The sequence below is a fragment of the Choloepus didactylus genome, chromosome 8 (genome assembly GCF_015220235.1).
Source record: "Choloepus didactylus isolate mChoDid1 chromosome 8, mChoDid1.pri, whole genome shotgun sequence".
In the NCBI taxonomy this organism is placed as follows: domain Eukaryota; kingdom Metazoa; phylum Chordata; class Mammalia; order Pilosa; family Megalonychidae; genus Choloepus; species Choloepus didactylus.
Genome location: NC_051314.1, coordinates 19570117 through 19584990, shown reverse-complemented (window position 1 = coordinate 19584990; position 14874 = coordinate 19570117). Strand labels below are relative to the sequence as shown.

General features: G+C 47.1%; 1 protein-coding gene across 2 annotated transcripts in view; it reads right to left on the bottom strand.

Moving 5' to 3' along the window:
• The window catches only part of LARGE1 (LARGE xylosyl- and glucuronyltransferase 1), a 605088-nt gene extending 591489 nt beyond the window's left edge, over window positions 1-13599 (bottom strand). Inside the window, exon 1 of one of the 2 annotated variants that reach the window (XM_037848432.1) lies at window positions 13479-13599. The gene's annotated coding sequence lies outside the window, so the exon portion shown is untranslated. The remainder of the gene's footprint in view (window positions 1-13478) is intronic. The other variant, XM_037848435.1, reaches the window with a different exon arrangement.
• Between the last annotated feature and the right edge of the window lie 1275 nt (window positions 13600-14874).

The following is a 14874-nucleotide window of genomic DNA, read 5'->3' as shown; positions in this document are numbered from 1 at the left end:
AGAGAATGTGGAGAAGCTCTGAATAATAATAATTACTACAGCTAAAACTTTTCAGGTGCTTTCTGTGTACTAGGCATTGTTCTAAGCATTACATGCATATTAACATATTTAACAAGCTCAAAAATGCTGTTTCAACAGGAGCTACAGACACACCCCAGCAGAAGAAAAAGGAAAACGTCAAAAACTAAGACCCAGAGAAAGCATCCCTTCTGGTGTATATGAAGTCAGACCACCGCTGGAGAAGCAGCAGGGCTTCATGAACCACGTAACCCAGGCCCCCACGTCGAGGGCAGCTTCATGAAATTTTGCTAGTGGCTAGATCACACAAACCCTCTGATCCATCCAGGCATCGCCTGTCACTCCTCTGTGATTTGCTAAGCAAACCTATTCATGCAGCACCAATGCCTGGTTGAAAAGGGCAGTATAATAAAAGTCCAAATGGACGTCACGAATATAAGACACAATTTTAAATATTCTAACATAAACATGTAGTTGTCTGGGGTTTTGGCACTACAGTCAAGAGTCTGCACAAATTTACGCAATCCTCCCTGGCCAACCCATAATTCCTCAATCAATTATAATTGCCATTCTCCAACTGGTTCTATAAAGAATATTGAATGGTGCTAAACCTAATAAACAGAAACAATGGTCAAACCATACATCAGTATCTATAAAACAACAGTGCAGTCAGAAAGAATCAAAGACTCAAGGGCAAAGTCTGCTGTGATGGATCATATTCTGACTTTGGAAAGCCTTGCAACAACACCCAAGGACTGGTCTTTTCCATCAGGTGAAAAAGCCTAAGGAGAAGAAAGAGGCAGCTGAAGACCCCAGAAAACAGAAAAGCAGAGAAAAGTAGGGGGGTGAAGGCGGTAAATCGAAGAGATCGGGTGGAGGTGGCGGTGGCAGCAGAATAGCCAAATGACACAGATAGGACAAAAGATGAGAAAGAAGTGATAGAAGACACACTGTACTCCAACATAAGCCCCTGGAGGTGTGCAGCAAGATCACTTCTGGGTCTGGAGAGACAGCAAGGGCCCCTTCTTCACCACTACCACCGGACAGCCTGAGGGCATCACCATCCCCACGGAAGGCCCACCAGCCCATTCTGGCAACTGTGAAGGGGGCATGGAATAGACTCAGGAATACCTTGAGAAGCTAATTCTTATCACTGGTATCTGCCCTTGCCACGCAGCTTAATGCTCAAAGTTCAGCAAGAAAGGGTTACATTATGTCTGGACAACAAATTGAATGACATGCGAAATAACAACATAGCTAACTATTGGATACGTACTATATTCCAGGCAGACAGTGAAACACTGAAGATGCCCAGAGTAACAAGATGCAGTCTCTACTGAAAGGCCGTCACTCTATGCCAAGACAGTCAGATAGAAGAATTGAGAATATGATGTGGAAAATTCAACAGAAGAAATGAGCACACGGTACAGATGCAGTTCAGCATCCAGAATCAGGAAAAGTTTCTTGGAGAAAGGACTGCTGGAGTTGGATTCGAAGGAAATATAGAAGTGCCCAAAGCAGAAAAGAGGGAAACAGCTTACCAAGCACAAGGAGAGGTAGGTGTGTAGTATGGCAGGTTTCGGGGGAAAAAAAACCAGTGAGGAAGAAAAATAATGAGTTAGGAATTGGTGACACGTGAAATGGGATGAGATGGGTGGGTGAGAGAAGGTGAGGGTGCAGAGAAAAGCCAGTTCATAACAAGCTTTGTGTGTCCTGATAAGAAAGTTGGATGTTTTCCATTGGCTGATAGTGAGCCAGAAAAGGTAATTACACAAAACATTCTAGAAAAAGCCCTCATTCCTTAAAGATTATTAAAAATAAAGACTCTCTAAGGAATTGAATTAATCTATTTGAAAACTTCTGTTTCCCAGGATGGCTTACTCCCCAGTTCTAAAAAGTGTACACTGTAATCGCACAGCAATGGCCTCCTTAAGGCCAAGAAACACCACTGGTCACTGGAAGCAAAGCACAGGTTTCATTTAAGGTGAATGAGGAGCTCCAGTCAGTGTGCTCTCAGCTCTCCATGGAAGCTTTAAGAGCCACTCTCAAGAAAAAGAAGAATTTTCTCTATTACATCCCTCACTGGGTGTCACCCAAGGGTAGGAAGAAGGTTGTTCTGTAACTCTAGGCCCATTTTCAAAAACACCCATAAAACAGGCTCCAGGGAGTATATTTCCACCCAAGTCCCTTCTGCAGCCAAGCAGTACACCAAGGGAGAAGGTGCTATTTTAAGAACTGCTGCTTGTGACAGACTTCATTCTAATGAGGCCGGTTTACAGTGGGCAATGAAAACCATCTCACACATCAACATCAAGCAAGTGCTGGTGAGCTAATAATTGGGATCAGAGAAAAAAAATCAGGTGCTCCCCTTGGCTTCCATCCTGCTGTAACAGTCCTTGCCCAGTGACCTTTCTATATGAACTAGAACCAGGCCTCTTCAATGACCTCCCAGTTTCCACCTCCCCCACTCCACTGTTGCACACACCATCACCAGGTGTATCTTCCTCAAACAGTGTTTTTAATACACCATCCTCCTGGTCAAAACCCTAAACCCCAACCTAGCACGCCAACTTCATTTCCAGCTTCCTTGCTAACAGAAACCCAAGCCGCCTTACTCTCTAACCCAGAAATATCCATTTATACTTTTGTCAATCTAATCTCTCTTCAACATTGTCATTCAGGTTTTATTTATCCTGTGTCCAAAGACACAACTCAAATTCTACCTCCTCCATTGAGTTAGTGGCTACAGTTGGCTCCCTCCTCTTATCTCCCCTCAACTTTCACCAGGGAAGTTCCCTGTGCCATCAATTGCATTGCCTTTCTGTGGTTGCCTTGAACTGTTAATTTAATCTTCTCTCAATGCTTAACTTTTCACACACTTTTTTCCCAATCTCTCCAACCATGTTCCCTAAGGGCAAGGACAGGAAGCTTTCAATTTAATTCAATAACTATTTATTGAAGGGTTCCTAAGTGCTAGTTTAGCAGGATGCTCCTTAGATACAAGGATGGGTGTAACCTAGTTGCAACCCCTAAGGAGCTGATAACATAAGCAAGGGAATAAAAAAATTAAATAGAAATCAACAATGCCAAGCAGAAGATAATAAGCACAGTCGATTTTTATTTTTATTTATTTTTCATAATGCCTCCACCTGTCTCCTATTCACATTCATTGACTCCCTCAGGCATTCCTGCTACCCACCAGCTTCCCGACTGCCCTTCACTCATGCCTTTACTAGCAGTCACCTTCCTGGATGGATGGCCTGTGAATCCCTCACCTCTGTTCCTGCTGTGAAGCCAGGACCTGTGCACAGTAGGTGCCTGGTGAGTGTCGGCTGAATGAGTCAAGCAAATGCACAGTGCTACAGGCAGTAAGAAAAGAGCTTGACCAGACAGAGATAGGAAAGAGAATGGGGAGCCTGACGGGGCAGTCACCAAGTGGGGAAACACAGGGCGTTTCCAGGCAGCAGCCGAGAGGCTGACAGAGAAGAACCGCAGAGAAGTCACAGGCGAGGCTTGAGAGGGAGGGAGGCCGGGGGGGGGGGGGGCGGAGGGCAACACAGACAGAAGCAGCCCAAGGCATGTGAAGGACAGAGTGGTTAAAGCTGGGTCCTGGCTCTCCACCTCATGGCTGTGTGACTTGTGCAAGCCTCAGCTTCAGGATCTGGAAAGTGGGAGGATGATGCAACCCACTTCATCGGGTTGTTGTGAGGCTGAAATGACTAACAGTGATCAAATGAAGAATGTCTGGCCCAAAGGAAGCCCTTGAAGCAGGCAGACTGGGGTGTATACCCACTAGCCACTCCCCTTCTTCCTGAGAGAACTCAAATTCTGTTCAATTTGGGGTGCCTCCGCACCCAAAACGGGTGACCCACTGCTTGCCGGTCATGAGCTTAGAGATGGGCAAGTAACCAAGTTCTGGACAATGAGACCCGAGGGGTGGTCTCCTTGAAGGCTTTCCCCTGGAGAAGATCCAGTGGAATGAACCTCCCACTAACTTCCTGACTAGTGACACTAGGACCATCCCAGCCATGTTAAAACCCTGAGGTGAAACATAACCCACCGTGATGGTCAGGTTCACGTGTCAACTTGGCCAGGTGATGGTACACAGGTGTCTGGTCAAGCAAGAACTGGCCTAACCGTTACTGCAAGGACATTTGTGGCTGGTTGATAAACCAGAAGGCTGGTTTATTAAATCATCAGTCAATTGGCTGCAGCTATGACTGATTATATCCACGAAGGGAGTGTCTTCTGTAATGAGAGAATTCAATCAGCTGGATTTAATCCAATCAGTTGAAGACTTTTAAGCAGGAAAGTTAGAGGACCTTCACTTCTTTTTCGCCTACCCAGCGAAGCTTTCCTGAGGAGTTCATCGAACACCTTCATAGGAGTTGCCAGTTTGCTGCCTGCCCTATAGAATTTGGACTCATGCATACCCACAGTTGTATTAAACAATTTTATAAAGTCTTATATTTATAGATATCTCATTGATTCTGTTTCCCTAGAGAACCCTAACTAATACACCCACCGATGAGGTCAGAGTAGAAGGGTGGAAGGAATCTGGGTCCTTAATCATATCCTTCCTCCAGAAATCTTGAAAGTGAGAGAGATTGATGCTTTTATAGCTCAACCCATTTTAATCAGGAATTCTGTCACATCCCTGCAGCTGAAGGTAAGTACTCCCCCTTGCACTCTAACTTTTGATCAGGGTAGGAACAATAGTGATCAATGCTGTACTTTAGGAACCCAACAGTGGTGCTGAGACGGTGTGGGGCAGGGAATAAACCACAGAGAGCAGCTAGAAAGCTGCTGTACTAGTTCTGGATCACTCGTTCAAGGAGTAGTTGCCACATGTCTGCACCTGTGACAGCTCCAGAGCCAAAGACACAGAGGAGGATGAGAGAGACAAGGGCACCGCCTTCAGGCAGCTCAGGACCTCCTGGGTGAAGAGAGGGAGTAACCACAGGAGGGAGAAGATCCAAGTGCCCCAGAAGAGGTGGAATTTTCATCACCTGGTAACAGATTGGAAGTCAGTGTTTCAAAGAGAAACAATCTTATGAAAGTTCCAAGTTTAGATTTAGGGACTTCATAAGGTGATTTTTTTTTTTTGGTTTGGATTTGCTTGATTTTCAGAAGTCCCTTGGGGAGAGGCAATGACAAATTCTGCTGGGATATGATGATTAGGAGATGCCAGACAGAGATCCAGATTAAGTCGTCCAAGGAGGAGTTGAAAAGGCCTTTCTGGTGCCAGGGAAGCGGAGATTAAAGGTTCAGATGTGATCGTCACCTGCAAGAAAGGACTGCTGACACTGTAGGTGTGCAAAGGCCTGAAGTCGAGTGTGCTGAAGGGAAGGGAAGAGGGCTAAGGGCTGAAGTCTAGGAGTACAGGGTGTGGGAAGGCAGAGCACAGCCACAAGCTACACAGGTGGTCAGGAAGCTGGGGTTCCAGTCCTGACTCCCCCACTACCTGTGTGACTCTGGACAATTCCTTTTACTTCTCTGGCTTTCATTTCCACACCGGTGAGATGGCGGGGTTGGTCTAGAAGGACTGAAAATTCCCTTCCAATCCCAGCAGCCTCTCAGCACTGCAGCTCGGCCTCACAACACATCAATGCTGCCGGACCGATATTGCAAAGCCCAGGTGAGAACAATTCATAGAAACAGAGAAGGGGGAGAAGACACCACGATGACAGATGAGACAGAACATCTCTCCCTGCTACCAAGTCCATGTTATCCACCTAACACGGGAGCTGTGTCCCTCATCTACATCAAAGTCACTCCACAATCAGCAGCCGCAACACTGGAATTACTATTGCCAGCAATCCATCCTAAGGAGCTGTTGTATTTAAAATCCTTTTCAGAGGCAACTTGGCATGCTAAATTTGAAAAGGGTCTAAAATATGCCTGTGCCTATTCTTCTCACTCGACTTAGACTTCCTTCAAATTTAGAGGAAAGAAAACACACAACACATTTTGGTATTGTACTTCTCCTTGCCTTTTGACAAAGCTGTCAATGTTTGTACCACAACAATGATCCCTAAGAGAATTCATTCTGCTGATCTGAAATGTCCTTTACATTTTTAAAACAACACTTTCCGGTAAAGGCCTCAAGGAGTCCAGGCCCTCATCACTGAAGTCCATGGTATTCGCTCGACTTCTCTGTCCACCACTGTCCCCACCCCGATACTAAAAATACGGCCATTTACTCATTCGCTCAACAACTCACATGGCATGGACTCAGCTAATTATTTATTGCAGACCTACTAATACCCCATGTGCCTGAAGATGGGAAAAGCCCCATCTGTTTGGCTCCTGAAGCAACAGCTAAATGTCATTCCCAGGTGACAGCTGACATCAGTCAAGGAGGCTGGTTCACAAATAGTGCCGGCATATAAAGGATCTATGGAACTGTTCTGGAAACAAAATGGGGGAGGGAAATGTTAACCACTCAACAACAAATATGAGCTTAATGCACCCAAGACAGCCGCAGCAATTCCTAACCACAGATTAGTACTCAAGAGCCCATGATTCCCTGCTGAATTTAAACTAAAGGGGAAAAAAAAGGGCGGGGGGGTGGGGAATGCCCACATGTCCAGGTTCTTATGTAAATCCTCCTAAATTCTATTGCTACCATGGAGAGCTGGAAAGATCAGCAAGCCTTTTCTCCCCAATTGGCATGGTACTTCAAAAACGACTACGTTATGAGCAAACCTCTCACAGTAGTCAGGGCTCCAGCTCCATCTGGATTTGCTGCTGGTCCAAAGCACAGCCCATAATGTGACAAGAGGCTAAAATTATGGGTAAGACTGCACTTCCAGTTCCAGACCAGCCTGTGATTATCCACAACTCCAGGTTGCCCAATATTACCTCTGGAGCCTTAAATGCCTTACATGTGATTCCAACCACAGAACAAATTCTTTTTCAGAAATTTTCATAAGAAATAAAGGAACCCGGAACAAAAAGCCCTAGATATTTGATTTATGGCAAAAGAAGTGCCAGTTTGGCAAGCATAATTTCAATTAAAAAAAAACAGTCTCATGCACATCAGCTCTACCATATATTTAGGCAGAACATAATTAATTCCATGTCTCTGCAATTATAAAAACTCAGAAACCTGGAAACACTTTTTTTAAAAACCACTTTTGTTCTTGATATATTCTTGGAAATAGAATGTGCTGGTAGTAAGGAGCTCATGCAGGTGGGTAGTTAACAATTGCAATCTCCAGGAAGAAGAGTAGTTAAATAAGCAATGGACCCAAAGTAAGTAACTATACCGCATGGTTAGTTAGTGGCTATGAAATTTTATGTAACTACTGCACTTCCTGCTGTAATACTATTCAATATTAGGCTCCTTGGCAGGCAAATCTATTGGGTTATTTGTTAAAACATCCCATTTTATGTTTGAAAAGTCCTCCTTAGCTTTACCTTTTTTAAAAGGTGAGATTCCCAAAAGTGCACATCATAAATAATTCAAAATACAATAAAACAACCATCTATTAAAAGGAGGCTTGCTATAAATCCCTTTTGCAAAGTAAAAAATCCCTTCGTACTCTAACAATAACTTAAATTATTTGTTTTTAAGACAGCATTTTCCATGTTGAGTACTCCTAAAATAGGTCACTCTTCTACTTAGTTTCCATCCTGGAATAACAATGTAACAAACTTATATTTACATTGCACTTACAATCACATCTCCTTAAATATAGAGGCAATGCTGAAACCCAAAGTTGTCAGGAAGTATTCTAAGGTCACACAGCAAGTCAGCAAAGGGGCAGGGCTTGAGCCCAGATCTCCTGATTCCATTTAAACCACCCTGCCTCCCACCCAACACATAGGAATCGATGATAGACACACACACACACACACAAACACACACTGAGGTTCTTTTACCTTCACTGTACTTCAGCTCCTGTTTCCGAAAAACTAAATGAACTTAGCCATAGAGATCAACTGCTGCAACCGTCATTTTCAATTCTAATATCCTTCCGCAGCTACATTTTTACTTTTCTCCCTCACCATATAGTTTCCTCAACACACAAAACACACATATGCATGCGCACGCATGCATACACACATGCACACACACACCCTCAATATCATAAAACTCTTCCCTCTCCAACAGCAAAGAAGGTTTAGGCCAGAACGGAAATGATTCAAACACAAGAACTTGTTCAAGAGATAGAAGCAGCCACAACTCTACACAGAAGCAAATCTGACAAAACGAAATTTGTTCTCACAGAGGACTTTTTTTCATACTATATCATTTGTCAAGTAACACTGTCGTTTTTCCCACTGTTGCATAATCACATAATGAAAGTCCCAGATGTAATCATGTACACAAGAGGGCAGACTCACGGTTGATAAGTAACCAACCCTTTCTTCATTTGCATTGCTAATAATTTTTTAAGGCACAGGCAAAATACTACACGTAGAAGGATAAAGGAAAAAAAAAATTTCTTTTTCTTTCTGTTTTTAATAACAATGCAGGGTAATCAACTAGTACTCCTGCATCTTATCCAACAACCACTGTTGCCACCATTCGAATACACAGAGAACGCAGCCAGGAAGAGTCAGCATGGGATCACAATAAATGATTTCCCTTCTATCGCCAAGCTTTCCTCCTCCAGCACATCTCAACTTGCAGCCATGCAAACTACTGACTGCACCCCATACAGTTCAGGATTCCAGGCTGTTCTGTCTGCCTGGGACTCTCCTCCTTTCTACTATTCTGGCAAACTCAAACTCATCTTTTGGACAAATCTGTACAACAGTACTTAGCTCACAGTAATGGTTGAATGCCAGCCTCCCCAAAAGACTGGAAGCTAAATACAAAACTTCTGTAACCCCGAGACAGAACATGGCACCTGCCACAAAGATGTTCAATTATTATTCGTTGACTTAAAAGAAGTAAAATCTTCTAAAACACATCAAACTCGACTGCTCTCCGAATGCCAATCCGTCAGAGAAAAAGTTCAGTACCTAAGTACCTCTCAAAGTCATGTATCTCTGAGTAGAGCAGCAAGGCCTCATCACCATAAGCAGATTCCGTGATCTGTGAGTGGTATCACCAAGGTGTTTCAATGACACAGCCAACCCTGGGTGTTCCCTTCTCTGTGAGAATCTCTGGCTGCAAAGACGCTTTCACCTTTTTTACAGGGCTCTAAGAAAGGCCAGCATTCTGCCTTGACTTCACATTCCACCTCTCCTTTTAAAATTCACAAGACCTTGTTAAAAAAGCTGAAAAAGAGTTCAGACTTCAATTAGAGATATGAATGAAGCAGATCTAGTTAGGATGAAGGCAAATCGGGCCGAAGGATAAAGGATGATACTGTGTTTTAAAACTTCAACTTCCATGTGAGATCAAGGGAAGAGATGTTTATTTGGTGCAGGATCTATATTTCCTAAACAATTTAACTTGTACAGTTTGTTCAAATACCACAATTACATGGAACTTTGAATAGGAAATGAGACCTGGTAGGTTTGTACAGGTTAGTGTGAAATAACGACACATCCAAAGTAATTTGGGCAGAGAATAAACATATACATGCAGGGCCCCCCTGAGGAGCTGGGGGAAATGTTGGACTTCCTCACTTGGGTTGTAGCTGATGTTCTCATAAACACTGAGGACTGGAGGTTTGGTATACTGAGCCCTCTATCTTGACACTTGCCCTTATGGAGCTCATTACTGCAAAGGAGAGGCTAAACCTGCTTATAATTGTGCCCAAGAGTCTCCCCAAGTACCTCTATGTTGCTGAGATGTGGCCCTCTCTCTCTCTAGCTAAGCCAATTCGGCAGCTGAACTCACTGCCCTCCCGCCTACATGGGACCTGACTCCCAGGGCTGTAAATCTCCCTGACAATGCAGGATATGACTCCTGGGGATGAAACTGGACCCAACATCGTGGGACTGAGAACATCTTCTTGACCAAAAGGGGGATGTAAAATGAAACAAAACAAAGTTTCAGTGGCTGAGAGATTCCAAAAGGAGTCAAGAGGTCACTCTGGTGGACATTCTTATGCACTTTATAGATAACATTTTTTAGGTTTTAATGTATTGGAATAGCTAGAAGTAAATACCTGAAACTGTGGAACTACAACCCAGTGGCCTTGACTCTTGGAGTCGACTGTTTAACAATGTAGCTGACAAAGGGTGACAGAGTGATCGTGAAAGCCTTGTGGATCACACTCCCTTTATCCAGTGTATGGATGAATGAGCAGAAAAATGGGGACAAAAACTAAATGAAAAATAGGGTGGGATGGGGGGGATGATTTGGATGTTCTTTTTTACTTTTATTTTTTATTCTTATTTTTACTTTTTCTGGTATAAGGAAAATGTTCAAAAAATAGATTGGAGTAATGAACGCACAAGTATATGATGGTACTGTGAACAGCTGATTGTACACCATGGATGACTGTATAATAAGTGAATATATCTCAATAAAACTGAATTTAAAAAAAAATTCACAAGGCTTCATTCATGCCCTAGGACCGCAGCAGATATCCTCTCCAAGATGGATTTTCATTAGTTGGTGCTCAATGTCAAATTTAAGTGTATTTTCCTACTCCAATCCCTACCCCTTGGCGACACTGTAGACTGTAGAATCAATCTACAAAGCCTTAATTGCAGAAATAAAGCTTTATGCTGCCTACTTTCCCTAGACCACAAATGCTCCCCTTAAACTACCTAAATATGCAGCTATACATATATGCAAAGGGTCAAAAATGTGGTCTGGGAAATGTAAAGACTCATGCAGATCCAGATGTTGCAAACACTGGGTCACAGCTACGTGCTGAACTGGACCTTTTAGAATCCAGCAAGACCCAAGTCTCGGCAGCATTCGCCTCTATTCATGCTAATGTTTGGAACTGGCTAGTCCGTCCAGTCTAGGTCTCTACCTCTCACCTCTCCTGTCTTTCCACCTCTGGAATCAGTTTTGATAAACTTCCCCATTGGGGGTAAACCTGGGCAGTGGGGCTTTGTTCTTCAGGGAAATAGAATTACATTCCAATTCTGCTACAGGAATCTTAGACTCTGATGATTCAATACTGCTAAAAAGTGCAGAGTATCTGAATGCATAACTACCTTGGCAAATTTTAAGTTGACATTTGTATAAATATAAGGCATGTACTTTTAAGGGGATCATGGAGAGGAATTTTAAGTTTGATGAGGTTGATTCTAGAGATGTTTTTAAATAGCATGATTTCATGAACACTGCCTGGGGATTTGCAGTCCAAAATCCAAAAAGGGAACTTAAAGCTATCCAGGTCTAAGTTCCATAAGATGGAGCTTGCAGGAGGTTGTCTCCCCAAAATGTATAGCGCTCATATAGAGATAGTTAGTAAGCCTTTACAAAATCACACATAACATTTAGCAGTTAACTGGGTCTGAGTTATCCAAACCACACTTCAGATGTGAGCAGCCCATTGCTTAAGCATCCAGAATCCATTCATTAGTGCAAGCCTGCATGGGTACCGAAAAGTTAGGTTCATGAGCCCTAGAGATAAACTACAGCCTTTTGTAACACTGGTCCTCATGTTTTCTTCATCAGTGGTGTTATAGAAAACTAGGCCCCCCTCGTGTCCTGCCACTGTAGGTAGCTAAAGCCTGGAGTCAATGCAGGGCTCGCCATCCTACATTCCACGTGAATTTTAAAGCACAGCTAATGCACATCTTCACATCCTTTGCAAGACAATAAAGCACTTCCAGGACCTACAGGAGATGAAAAAAACCTTTCATTTCTTATCTAAGGCCCTTCCAGTAACTGCTTAAAAAGCCAAAAAAAAGCAGAAAAATTAATCCACAGCCCATACTTGTTGGCAAATACAGCCCACTCTAAAGTGATACGACGTTTTCTTTAAAAACCTCTCTATTCTACTGGGGGATTTGTTTCCTTTCCTCATCACTCTTGAAAATCCACTAAGATCTGAATCTTGATGAGCTCTGCCTCTCTGTTCAAGTTAGTCTTCTTCCTGGTGTGGAATTAACAGGGCCAGACTCGATAAATGTCTGTTCTCCTCAAGCAATTTTCACTAAGTAAAGTACTCTTGAAAAATAAAGGTACACTAAGATACGTGTGAAACCTTAACACCAGGTGTTTGGGTTGTTTTGTTTTTTTTCTTTCCAGTGAGGATCTGGCATGCCTGTGAGTAATTCATTCATGTCACCCATTTGTAAGAGATGAGAAAGAAACCACCACTTCTTCCTTTCCTAATTTAGAACGCTCCCTTCTCTTAAGTCTATCAAAGCTGACTCCTGAGGTGAGAAGACAGGAGAGACGAGGAGAAAAATTAACCTAAGGTGACTGTTCCCAAGGAGGGAATAAGCACTTTGGGTCTCCACTTATGTCAGAGAGAGAACTGCATCTGCATTTAGGTGAGGTAAAGGCCTCCACCTGTCACCCCCTTCCCCAACTCCCCCAACTCGAGAAGGAAGCAGGAGACCGAGCTCGAGAGACACTTACATAAGACACTGTAAAACTTCCTGTGACATTCACGGAAAATGTAAGCTGCTATTTTGCTTCCTCGGGAGATCATTTTAATGGACTGAGTGACAAAATTCACGGATTCAGAATTCTGCAGGAACCTGCTCAACCGAGGTACATCAGCACAGGGACAAAAAAAAAACCATCCTCATTAAACAGGGTCAGCCGGTGGGACCGATCCAATGTACAGAAGACAATCTGTTCCCTCCGAAGTGACCCATTTAAAATCAGATTGGTCCGGGAGAAGCTTGGAGGTTTAATAAATTTCAAACAGGCAAGGACATGCTTGTAGAATTGAGGTTTCTTAAGAGGAAAATTTAAAAGGTAATAAGACAATGAACAAAATAACTCGAGGATGCATAAACTTTGGGGTCGATCACTCCACCCTTCAGAAGCAGTGACATTTACAAGAATCCCTGTTACACTGATCACTCATCACCGGCAGCTTTGTCTGATAGGACTGACCCGCTAGTTGGGTTTTCCCCGTCAGATAGCTCTGCCACCAAACTGCTCCGTCCTATAGAGGGACTCGCAAGCAGTGGCAGCTCACTCTCAAATCGTTCTCGGCTCCCTGCAACAGGGAGCAAAGAAAAGTTCTTCACAGGACCAGGCCAGGAAAGGCAGGTGGGTATCGCCAAAGAGAGACCACTGCAAACACTGCAGATTCCCCAAAGCGCAGGTGCTCTCGGGGTGGTGTGGGGTCGCGCGAGCGGACACATCACCTCCGGACGTTAACCGGAAACTCTTGGTTCTCGCCCTAGGAGCAGGGCAGGCCCTGAGATGGGTCCAGGGGGCATCGGGGATTCGGAGCTTCCACCTCCAGACCCTCCAGGCTCCCGGCCCAGGCAGCAGAGAGTGTCTCCGCCCTCCTTCTCGCGGGCATCCTGAGCATGGGGGCGTCGAGCCACAGGTTCGGAGAACTTGTCCCGCGCCGCTCACCAAGACCCACCACCGCGGTTCTCTCGCACCCCGGGGCTCTTACCTTGGCCGTCGCTGCTGGCAAGCAGAGGGAGAGCTGGGTGGCGCGGCGGCAACGCCGCCGCCTACGAGACGCGAGGGATCCGGGTCCGGTCCCGGCAGGCGCTAACCTGGTCGGACCAGTGGTGCCAAGCGCAGACTTCGGGACGGCCCCCTGCTCCAAACGCCTCGGGGAGGGTCCGCGCCGCCCCAGCTGAGCACTGTCCCTTCTTCCTCTCCCTCCGGGGCCGCCGCCTGGAGCTGCTCCCAGCCCGGGGGAATCTTCTGAGCCCGCGGCGCCCCCGCATGGGCAGGGGCCGGGGTTCGCCGTGACCCCCGCCGCCGGCTGGGTATGGGTTGGGGGCGCTGGGGAGAGACGCTGGGCGGCCTCCGGGGCCGGCTCCACCTCCTGCGCTCCCTGGCCGCTTCTTCCCTTCAGGGCAGGGCCTGCCCGCGCCCGGTCCGGGGAGGCGAACGCGGCCGCGCCCCCTGCCTCGGGCGCCCGAGCTCCGGCGCGGCTGCGGGGCAGAAGCGGCCGGGCCAAGAGCCGATAGCGGGGGCGGGGGGAGCGGGGTACAGCCAGCCGCGGCGCCCCCTCCCCCCAGGCCTGTGCCGCCCGCCCGCGGCTCCGCGGGAAAGAGGCGCTGGAGAGGGCCTCGCCCCGGCCTGGGGCGCGGGGCCGGGGACGCTGAGCCGGGGGAGGCGCCCCGGGAAGGTCACCAGAACCGAGACGCGGCGAGCAGGACGCAGCGCTGCGGGTGCGGAGAGCCGAGGCGAACAACCCCGCCGCCACCGGGAGCGCTCGCTGGCCTCGGCCGCCGCCGCGGAGACGCGCCGGTTTCCCGGAGCGCCCGGTGCTCGGAGCTCGGCGGCCGCTACAGCCGCCGCCGGGCGCCGCTGGCCGAAGCCGGGCGCGGGATCTCCACCGCCCGCGCTCGGCCGGGCGAGGACGACAGCGCAGGGACCGGCGGGGGGGACGGACGAGCGGGCACTGAGGTCCGGGCTTCGGACTGGCCCCGCCGCCGCGTGCCCCGAGAGCCAGGCTCGCCGTGCAGCTGCAGTGACTGTGTGTCTGTATCAGGTCTGTACAGCTGGGGGGGACCCGGAGCCGGGGCCGGGTTCCGAGCGGGGGCGGAGCCGGCGGCCTCCTGGGCGCCCGTCCCCCACCCGTGACTGCGTAGTCGGCCAATAGCAGGCGCCGCAGCCAGCGCGGCCTGAGAGCCCGCCCCCGTTGAGGCTCCGCCCCTCGCCGAGGCTCCTCCCTTCTACTGCTTCTGCTTTTTCGCGCAGAGGCGGAAGCAAGACCCGGAGCCTGGATCCCGGGCCCGGGTCGGGATGAAAGGGTGCAAGCTGGGAGCTCCCCGCCCTTCTCCCCCCAACCCGGCCGCTCCCGGCCGCCTTCGGCTTGGCGTGCCTCGCGG